Raw genomic sequence first — 9,474 nt, 5'->3', positions numbered from 1 at the left:
AATAATAATTCACTATTATAAAAAGGATGATACATACTTGGTGAAGGAAATGGAAATGGAAATCTCGAATTTGGGTCAAATGCAACTTCTCTCAAAACTTTAGCATCATGTGCAATGTCTTCCCATCCAGCCCAAACATATGTGAATATCATATTAAAATCACACATTGCCAAAACATTTTGAAAACTATCACCTCTTCATCTATATCTTGCTTGTTGATTTATGGGCACAACTGCATGTATCAAAGTTTCATCTAGTGCGTCTATAGCACCCTGTAAGAAAACCATAAATTATATATAACAATATTATGAGAACTTCTCATGTTTTACAATTTAACAAAACAATTAACATACCGAAAATATTTCTTTGAGGTTTCTGACTCTCTCTGACATATTCAAAGTTTCATCGAAGGATGTTGGTCTTACGACTTCTCTTGTGAATTTCATCATTCCATTTAGCACTTCATGAAAACATATATGAATAGTTCGTGTGGAATGTTGAAATCTCCGTTTAACCATTCTAAAACGTTCATTATGACCAATAATAGTTATAAACATTGCCATTTTCTCTTCAACAATTATACGACTACTGGATTGCAACCAGTTGTTTTGTTTAAAATGGTTACACAATAGTATATAAGCATCACGAGATAGACGCATCAATTCATGACATTGTGTATTAGACCCACGTAATAATTCTTGTGTATATGCATGTCCGGTCAAATTTAGATTGTTATCTCTTATTCTTTCTCTTCTTTCTATTCTTGCTTCAACTCTTCTTCTCAAATACCAATATGCAATCACCACAACCATCATTAATTGATTACGATCCATATAACCTAGCAAATACGAAATACAAAAAACATCGTATTATGTTTCATACATGACATAGATCTTTAACATACAATTTGAACAACAAAAACATCAAGTTAAACAATCAACACTAAAGAGTGACATAATATCAAATGAACATATTAAAGTTCCAAAACTCGTCCATACAAAACACCAAAAAATGATAAAAGTTTCATACTCCTCCATACAAAACATCAAAAAGTGACGAAATTTCATACTTGTTCATACAACGTCGGTCTAAATACCGCATCAATATCAAACATCATCTGCTTATTTTAAGTTAAGTTGGGGTGTCGTAAAGTTAACCCATGACTCACACCTCTTGTCCTTCAAACATAGCCAAATTCTCCTATACTCTATGTTTTGGCTAAAAAGAAAAAGTATGATGTCATACAACGGGCTATCTTCCCAGCCAAGTTTCTTCAATTTCGACATACAAGCATCCATATCCTCGTCCTCCGATGGTTTGTCAAAAATGGTTTTCGCATGTGTCACCACATGAGCCAACTCATCTTCCCTTACCAATGGTTAATTAGCTTTTCATTTTCTGGTTTGAGAACGAGAGGAACATTCTTGTGTCGAGCTAGATGGTCCTTGAGTTGAATCAGGTGGTCCTTAAGCTGAAACAGGAGAAGCTTGATTTGAAATAGGAGGTGCTTGTGTGGTATCCAAGCCTTGATCATCAACAACTAAAGGCGGGTTATAAACATTAGCAGCACGCGATGGGTTGAGAATTAGACCAAGGTCCCCAAGTCCCCATACCCATGGCCGCTACTCCATCAAAAACTTGCATACAAAGATTAAGATAAAGTAGTGGTGCATTCTCAACTTTTCAGCATATTTACTCAACTGTATATAAAATATAAGAAAATTAAATTAGAAAACCAGGAAAAGAATTGACCTTTGCCTCTGCCTTCCACTCCTATTTAGATAGATTGAATGTGTTGTTTGTTGGGTTATAGACATTGCCCATATTATTCCTTAGTCTAGACCATACAACGTATTTCCCTCGTAAATAATCATAGTGATTCTTCATTTGTCTTTGATTGACAATAAAGTTGTGAGTTCTTTATAATGTTTCCTCTATATTGTTCCATGAGTGCATCTTAAGGCTACCGGCTTGCATTCCATTCAGACATCTCTTGTAGACAACATTCCGAGAAGGTTTTTACTACATTCTCTTTCCAACTAACCCTCGATTTTTATGGGTTCCATTGATTCATCATACGATTCCATACCTATGTCAAAAAGACCCAAACATTTCAAGGTCTTCATTATCCATCCTGTTTTCAATAACAAAGCGTATAAAAGCAAAATCACATACAAAAAACCAAGAAATATTGACGATATTAACTAGAATTTTAAAGTACCCACACCAAGAAATGATAAAGAAACGCCATAAACTATTGAGATCACTAGAATAAATTCCATCAAATAGGTGCTAATCAAAATCCAACAAAAAATTGACAGATTTACGAGGTTGTGGAGTTTCGATCATATCTCACTCATCCAAGCTTTGTTTAAGGAGATTCAAGATGTTTTGGAAATCCAACAGACGGGCTTACAAATTTCATGTTTTGAGTTTTCACAAATACAAGCTGCATCCAAGTCAAAATTAGCATTGAACCCGAGAGAAGGGTGTTGGACAGGTGAATGGGTTTGAACTTGTGACCATACTCAACGACATAAAGGGGTCACTTCTTGAGAACATGCAGTTCTTCACACAATTCAGTAGGTCATGACTAGAGAGGGTGGGAAGAAGTTAAAAATCTGGAAAGGATAATGTTGTGGTTTTCTTTCAAGCAAATCAGCCCTGAAACCATGTTGATTGGACAATCACATCCAATAGAGAGGGAAAAAGAGACTGTGAATGTGGTGAACGATGCCACCAAAAATGTTGATGTTCGAAGAGAAAAAAGAAAAGGGATAGTAAATTACTCTGATTACGAAGAGGAGGAAGAGAAGAGTTTTCAGGATGATGATTCCCAGGATGAGGATGTTACTGTTGATAGTGAAGAAATGGCTGCAGAATCTGAGGAAGATAGTGAGGCAACAGTGGCTGAGCAGATTAAGACCCTAAGGAAGGTTGCCAAGAGAAGGAAGATAGTATCACTACCACCTAATCAAAACAAGTCTGGGAGAATAAATGTCTCCGTTGGGACTTTTAGTTGTAGAGAAGCATATGACCATTTTGGTAATATGGCTTCTAAAGAAGCACTGGCTGACTAGAGCTTTAGCCCTGAGAGTTTGAAGGAATTACCATTCATCCAAGAGGCTATTACCAGGCTAGGATGGGAAATATTTTGTGTTGTACCTACTGGATTCAACCTCTCCCTTGTAAGGGAATTTTATGTTGAGATTGCCACATCCAAAGGTTATACAGTAAGAGTAAAGGGCACTGATGTGTGTTATGCCCCTGCCATCATTGAAAACATATTTGGTATCATTCCACCCACCCCTTGTGAATATAATAAGTTGGTAACCAATGCCACTGACAAGGACGCCAGGAAGGTGCTCTTGACTCTTGCACAACCTAGCAAGACATGGAAGAACAAGGTTTTTAGAACCTCAAACAGTAGGGACCTCCTCCCTATTTTAAGCATTTGGTTCTATTTCCTTAGATACACCCTCTAGCCAACCACCCATGACACTACCTTGACATTTGAGAGAATGGTGATCCTCTACTTCATAATTACTAGAAAAAGATTCAGTGTGGGGTAGGTCATTTGTAAGAGCATCAAGGCTTCTGTAGAAAAAAGTGAGGGAGACCTTTGGCACCCATCCTTGATACATGCATTGCTGACCAAGGCAAAGGTACAATTTTTACCCACTGGTGAGTTTATGACAGGAAAGGTTGTGATAGAAATACAAACAATCAAGAGGGTGAAGAAGAATGCATAGAAGGCAATGAAGAAGACTGCCATTGCTGCAACATAGGTTATGACTGCTGCTGTAACAACCCCTGCCTTTGCTACTGGCACTTTCATCAAAATAAAGAAGATCCTAATATCAGAGCCTACACCAGCACTAGCACCAAAACTTATCCTTGTCACTAATTCATTCTTGTATGCAGTAAAGGAGATGGAGAAGCCCAGGAGGCCCTATTGAAGAAGTTGGAGGAGAGAGATGCCATTTGGATGGTAAGAATGGAGAGGAAAAATAAGGAGCTTGAGGCCAAGGTAGAGAAGAGTGAACAAAAGTTGCTGGCCTATTTGAAAGAACATGATAGGGCTATGCTACAAATAAGAAAACCCATTGCAGTACAAAGGCATTACCAGATGAGGAGAGATGGAGTAATAGAGGCTGAATAAGCCATGGAACATCCAGAAGAGTATGCCAATATTGGGCCATACCCACCAGAACTTATCAGAGAAGCTAGGTGCTCATTCCTCAAGATGCAATACCACCTACTCCCAATGAGTAGGGCAGGTTTATTTCTTTCACCCTTAACTCCATAGTATTTTATTTTCTTATTTTGCAGTTTTATATACATTTGAGTCTGGAAATTTTGAATTTTATTTTAGGAATTTATGAGATTATTTGACTGTTAACAAATCATATCCCAATTAATTTTGTTGTTAAAGGTCCATTCCAACACTTAAGGCTAGAACCAAGCACACCTACCTGGGAAGCAAATAGACATTCCACCTTGCTGTTTTGGAACATGACTTAGGCCATTCTTTCTTATACATCAGTCCATACACAACCACTTTGAACCCATGACCCTATCCTTTCAAGAATCCTCAATGAGGACATTGACATATTCAAATGTGGGGGAGGGAGTGTATGTACCATATGTACTAGTATGCATCAAAAGTTCATAGGACAATAACTACAAGCTCAAAATTTTTGCAGAGTACAAAATATTCAAGTCAAAGCAAAAAAGATCAAATATGCATAGTATATACACTGTTTGTGCATTACAAAAATGCTTGACTAATGGAAGAAAGAATGCACTAAGCCTCAAAAGAAGAAAACCAGTAAAGCCCTAATGATTATGACTTTTAGCAATTGGTAGATATGACTTTTAGCAATTGGTAGATGTCTAACAATAGGAAGTGTGACTCTTGGCCTATGGAAATAAGTAGAAGGATTGGAGATCACATAGAATTATGCATGGTTATGGTATTGTTTTGTTATCAATCTCATTATGAGTTGATTTTTCATTTTCTCCCTTCAATTTTTTTTTTCAAATTTCTAGTATTGAGTCATTTTAAGTTGTCATTTTAGTTGCTTGGGGACAAATAACAGTTTAGTGTGGGGGTGTGATAAGTATGCAAAAGCATACACTTTAGCACCCAATTATGTCTTTATTTCACTTCATTTTACACTTTTCCCAATCCTATGTTGAGTCTTTTATCCTTATTTTATGGTTTTACATTTAGTGGAGCTAGGATGCATGAATGGAACTCTTTTATGTATTTGGTGAAGGAAATGCTGACATCAACATTATTGTAGCAGGTGTATACGTTGCTGCAGCACTGGACACTGGATATTGGCACTATGATAGCCGGGTTTTAGTTATACACTTGAGGTAATATTTATGTGATTATTTGATTATGTGAATATGCGCATATTTATATATGTGAAAGTAGGTATGCATAAGATTGTTAATATGCATATGTATGCATGTTTTATATGCTAGCTTGCCTAAACTGTGGAAGTGAAAATATGCATATATGTATGCATGAACTTTATACATGGTCATGAGGTTATGTATGAATAAGGTGTTAGTATGAAAAGGGAGTTTTATAATATTTCTATAGCACCGCCTGAATTGTAAAGGATAAGAAGAAGTAATTTTATATATTTATTTTCCCAAACCGCCTCTTTTGGCAATATGAAAAGGAGATTTCTTTTTGAGAAAGGTTATCTTCAAACTTGGGAAAGAAAAACAGAGAGAGAAAAGTTAGTGAGTTCCTTCTAAAATATTTTAGAAGCTGGAAATTTGGGTTAGAAGTTAAAGCAGTTTCTGTTGTTGTTTTTATCATATAAGGTGAGTTTTTGCTTTAAATAACAATCTTTGGATTTGTTAAAATTACGGTTTTTGTGTGGAGCTGATGATAATATTGTGCAGTCGGTATGTGTTTATTTTATGAAGATTTTAAGGCTGATAAGAACCTGTAGATAGACAGTGTTGTCCGATGAAAGTGTGTTCAAACCATTTGTGATTAAAAAAGAGTGTTTTTGTATCTTTCAAATAAGGTTAAAAATCTAGAAAAGATACTGTTGTGATTTTCTTTCAAGACGGTTGTGACATGAAGTCTGTTTTGAAAGAAATGAGTTTTCAAATGTTTCTTCAGGACAATTGTGACGTAAGTCTGTTCTGAATTGAAACAATGTTTCTACGGGACGGTTGTGACAAAAATCTGTTCCAGTATGAAACTATTTTGAGGCCATTATTGGCTAAAACTATAGATTTATCTGTAGATTTGAGAAGGAGATAAGAGTGGCATATCAAGGAGAGGTGTACCATGGGATAAGGGTGACATATCAAGAAGATGTATAAATCTGGATAAGAGTGGCATTTGAATAACTCTTGTTATTGTATCAATAAGAGATAATAGCTTTGGGTTAACATTTCTCTATGACTTGGGAACTTAGAGATGTTACTCTTATTGAAATAACAACATTAATGTTATTGAGAAAGGGAAAATAGCTTATAGCCAGAGGCATTATTTGCCTATGATTTCAAATGATTTTAATGAAATTAGAGTATTCGATTTTATAATTAATCAAGAGAAACAAGTATTTGATCGGAACTAGAGGGGCTCTGGTTGGTCTTTTAAGAAAGACCAACTGGTCTTTTAAGAAAGACCAAATGGTCTCTGGTCGTGTGGAAAATCTTTTAAGTGTTTTCAGAAATCTTGAGATCCATAGGCTCTTTATGTACTATATACAGAGACTTTGTATCATAAAGTTGGCCATGCGAATAGTTTTTAAAGTATTCTCAGAATTAATATGACCCAGGAGCTCTGTATGTAATATACAGAGGCTCTGTATCATGAAAGTTGTATTTTCAAGTTTTACAACCGAGCTTTGTGTCCGAGAATGGAGTCCGAGCTCTGTGTCCGAGTGTGGTGTCCGAACTCGGCGTTTGAGCTCTGTCTTTTGAATCTTAATTTATATTTTATTTCAGGTCTAAAACTTTTAAAAATCTTTTTCAAATAGAACAAAGAACCATAGGAGCTCTAGTTATATTTTAGTGATCCTTGTTATCTTAAAAATTCTATTTGGGTCTATTTGGACCAAAGATTTTGGTCATCTAGAGAGTTTCCAGTTGGATGATAGCCTTAGTTATTTTTGGAGTGTGAGTGCAGAGACTCTAGTTGGTAGGAGCAGAGGCTCTGGCCAACTAGAATAAACGGTTTAATAAAAGAACTTTATCCATTAGAGATAGAGGATCTTTGGTCCTTAAGAGCAGGCAAGCTCTGACCTATTGAGCCAGAGGAGTCTTGCGTCTTTGTATTTTACAATTGATGCAGATTTCAAGGAGTATGTATCTTTGTATGTGAAAAGATGTTTTTAAATAAATTTTGTTGATCTTCACCCTGTAATTGCAAAGAAAAGGGTTATCTAACTAGTCCTTCTGGTTTAACCCTCATTTTTATGTTTTAAATATGCATTGTAGGATCAACAGGGTCTCGGGATATTAAGGGAAGGGGAAAATATGATTATTTTCCTTATATGCTCATCTACTGTTTTTGAAGATCAATCTGTTTATTGAAGTATTTTGAAGATACATGTAGACATACTTGTGATAGTACAGGATTATTCTTTTGGAAGTTTTCACTTGTAGATTATGTATATATAGAACCTTGTACTAGTGGGACCTATGTGGTGTAATTTGTATTTATTTTATATGAAATATATGTTATATGCAAATGTGAAATATGGGATGTCACAGGGACAACTGGCTCAATCCCATTGAATAATTTGAAAAGTCAAGTTTTGAAGAATGACATCTTCTAGTACTGATAGCAGACGATTTAGATGGAAGATGCCACTGCCAAGATATTTAAACTTTTATATAAAAACATCTTGTGTACTAAGGCATCTTTTCTTTTACCCATTGGTTTATAACTAATGGGTATTACCTACTAGTACTTTTGATTCCCTCTTGCTAGTATATATATCGGGGTAATCCTATGAACATTTGTAACACTTTGAACAATTTCATTTTATCATTAGGAACAAAGCTTCATGTAAGCTTTGGGTCCTTATTACTTTTTTATATTAATTTACAAGTTCATTTAAGTGTTCTTCGTCACTGCCAGTTACTACAACAACCTTTCTAGCTTTCTCTTTACTTTTTGTGTAGAATTTACGTTTACATCATTGACATTCAGTCATTTCCATTTATGTCATTACTTTTAAGCACTTACATTCAGTAATATAGGCTAAATACCTTAATATAGGTGTAAGTGAAGGTTGTGAGATTACGCCAAGTGTTAGTCGATGATTGCTTTGCTAATAGTAATTTATTTCGCTATTCACAAGTGGTATTAATATTTCATCTGGTAATCTTTGACAAATTGACGCATGTTATTTTATTCAGATGAGTTGGACTTAAAATTAAGACGACACAAATATTGTTACTAAATGTGTTATAGAGGGTATAAAGTGTCGCCGTAATCTAATGGGTTTCAAAACTATATGGAAAGAAAGACAAGATCTGTACTAGTTTGAGATTGATGCATCACCAAGTGCACTTCCAACATATGGTCTAATATGCACTTCCTTGGAAGGTCGTTCAATCCAGTAGTGTTGTAAAAAACTATTTATAGAGCGATATTCATTACACTTCGTTGCTGAAATCCAACCTGATCTTGCATCCATATTACCTTCTAATTGTAGTTTCATTTCAGTATTTGATTACCAACTCTCGCAAAGATATTTTCTCTTTGAAGCTTTATTGCTTCCAAAAACCCTTTTCTGAAATTTCATTTTAAGTTAAGTTTTGTGACTCTCTTTGCATATTAAATCTTTTGTGGAATGATATTGAATATTACTTACCATTATTACTTGCTTTGGACGATACTTGTAAGCCATGTATACTTGCATGATTTACTTGTTATTATAACCTTTTGAGGGTATAGATTCCTCCACACCAGCCCACATTTGGGGATTTTTTTAGGCATTATGATAAATAAATCATAAGACTATGTTCTTTTGATGATTTATTGTATAAATGACAATAATTTGATGATTAATGCACTTTTAGGGTGTTTGGTTTTATAAACCATTCGCGACATGTATATTATTATGCTATTAGGTATTTTGGGAATATAAAATGTATGGTTTCATTTGAAAATGATTTGTCTCAACAAAGAAGGGGTGTTTGAGCAAATCATACTTTTAGAGCATGTGTTTGCATAAACGTGAGTTAGATGTGTTTTATTACTTAAGTTGATTTTCATTTGAGTAATCAAATAAGTGTAGTGTTATTGGCTTGATTTGGGCTAATTTGAGTTTTGGGAATATTTGTTCAGTTGGAATTTTTCATTGACTGGGTCTGGCATGATTTGCATTTACTGCATCTTTATTTGCAAATTATATGCTTTGAATTCGTTGGTCATTCAATTAAAGTAATGTAATTTATACTTTAATCTGTTGGATCCAT

At 34.9% G+C, this 9,474-nt stretch overlaps 1 long non-coding RNA gene across 1 annotated transcript; it reads left to right on the top strand.

Moving 5' to 3' along the window:
- Positions 1–5,728: 5,728 nt before the first annotated feature.
- Positions 5,729–7,794, top strand: LOC112528909. The gene is made up of 2 exons (XR_003070887.1): positions 5,729–5,847; positions 7,483–7,794. It is a non-coding gene; the product is annotated as an uncharacterized LOC112528909 (long non-coding RNA).
- The last annotated feature ends 1,680 nt before the right edge of the window (positions 7,795–9,474 follow it).

Source organism: Cynara cardunculus (assembly GCF_001531365.2).
Source record: "Cynara cardunculus var. scolymus isolate 2C chromosome LG 16, CcrdV1, whole genome shotgun sequence".
NCBI classification, from domain to species: Eukaryota; Viridiplantae; Streptophyta; class Magnoliopsida; order Asterales; family Asteraceae; genus Cynara; species Cynara cardunculus.
This window is presented reverse-complemented; position numbering and strand designations above follow the sequence as displayed.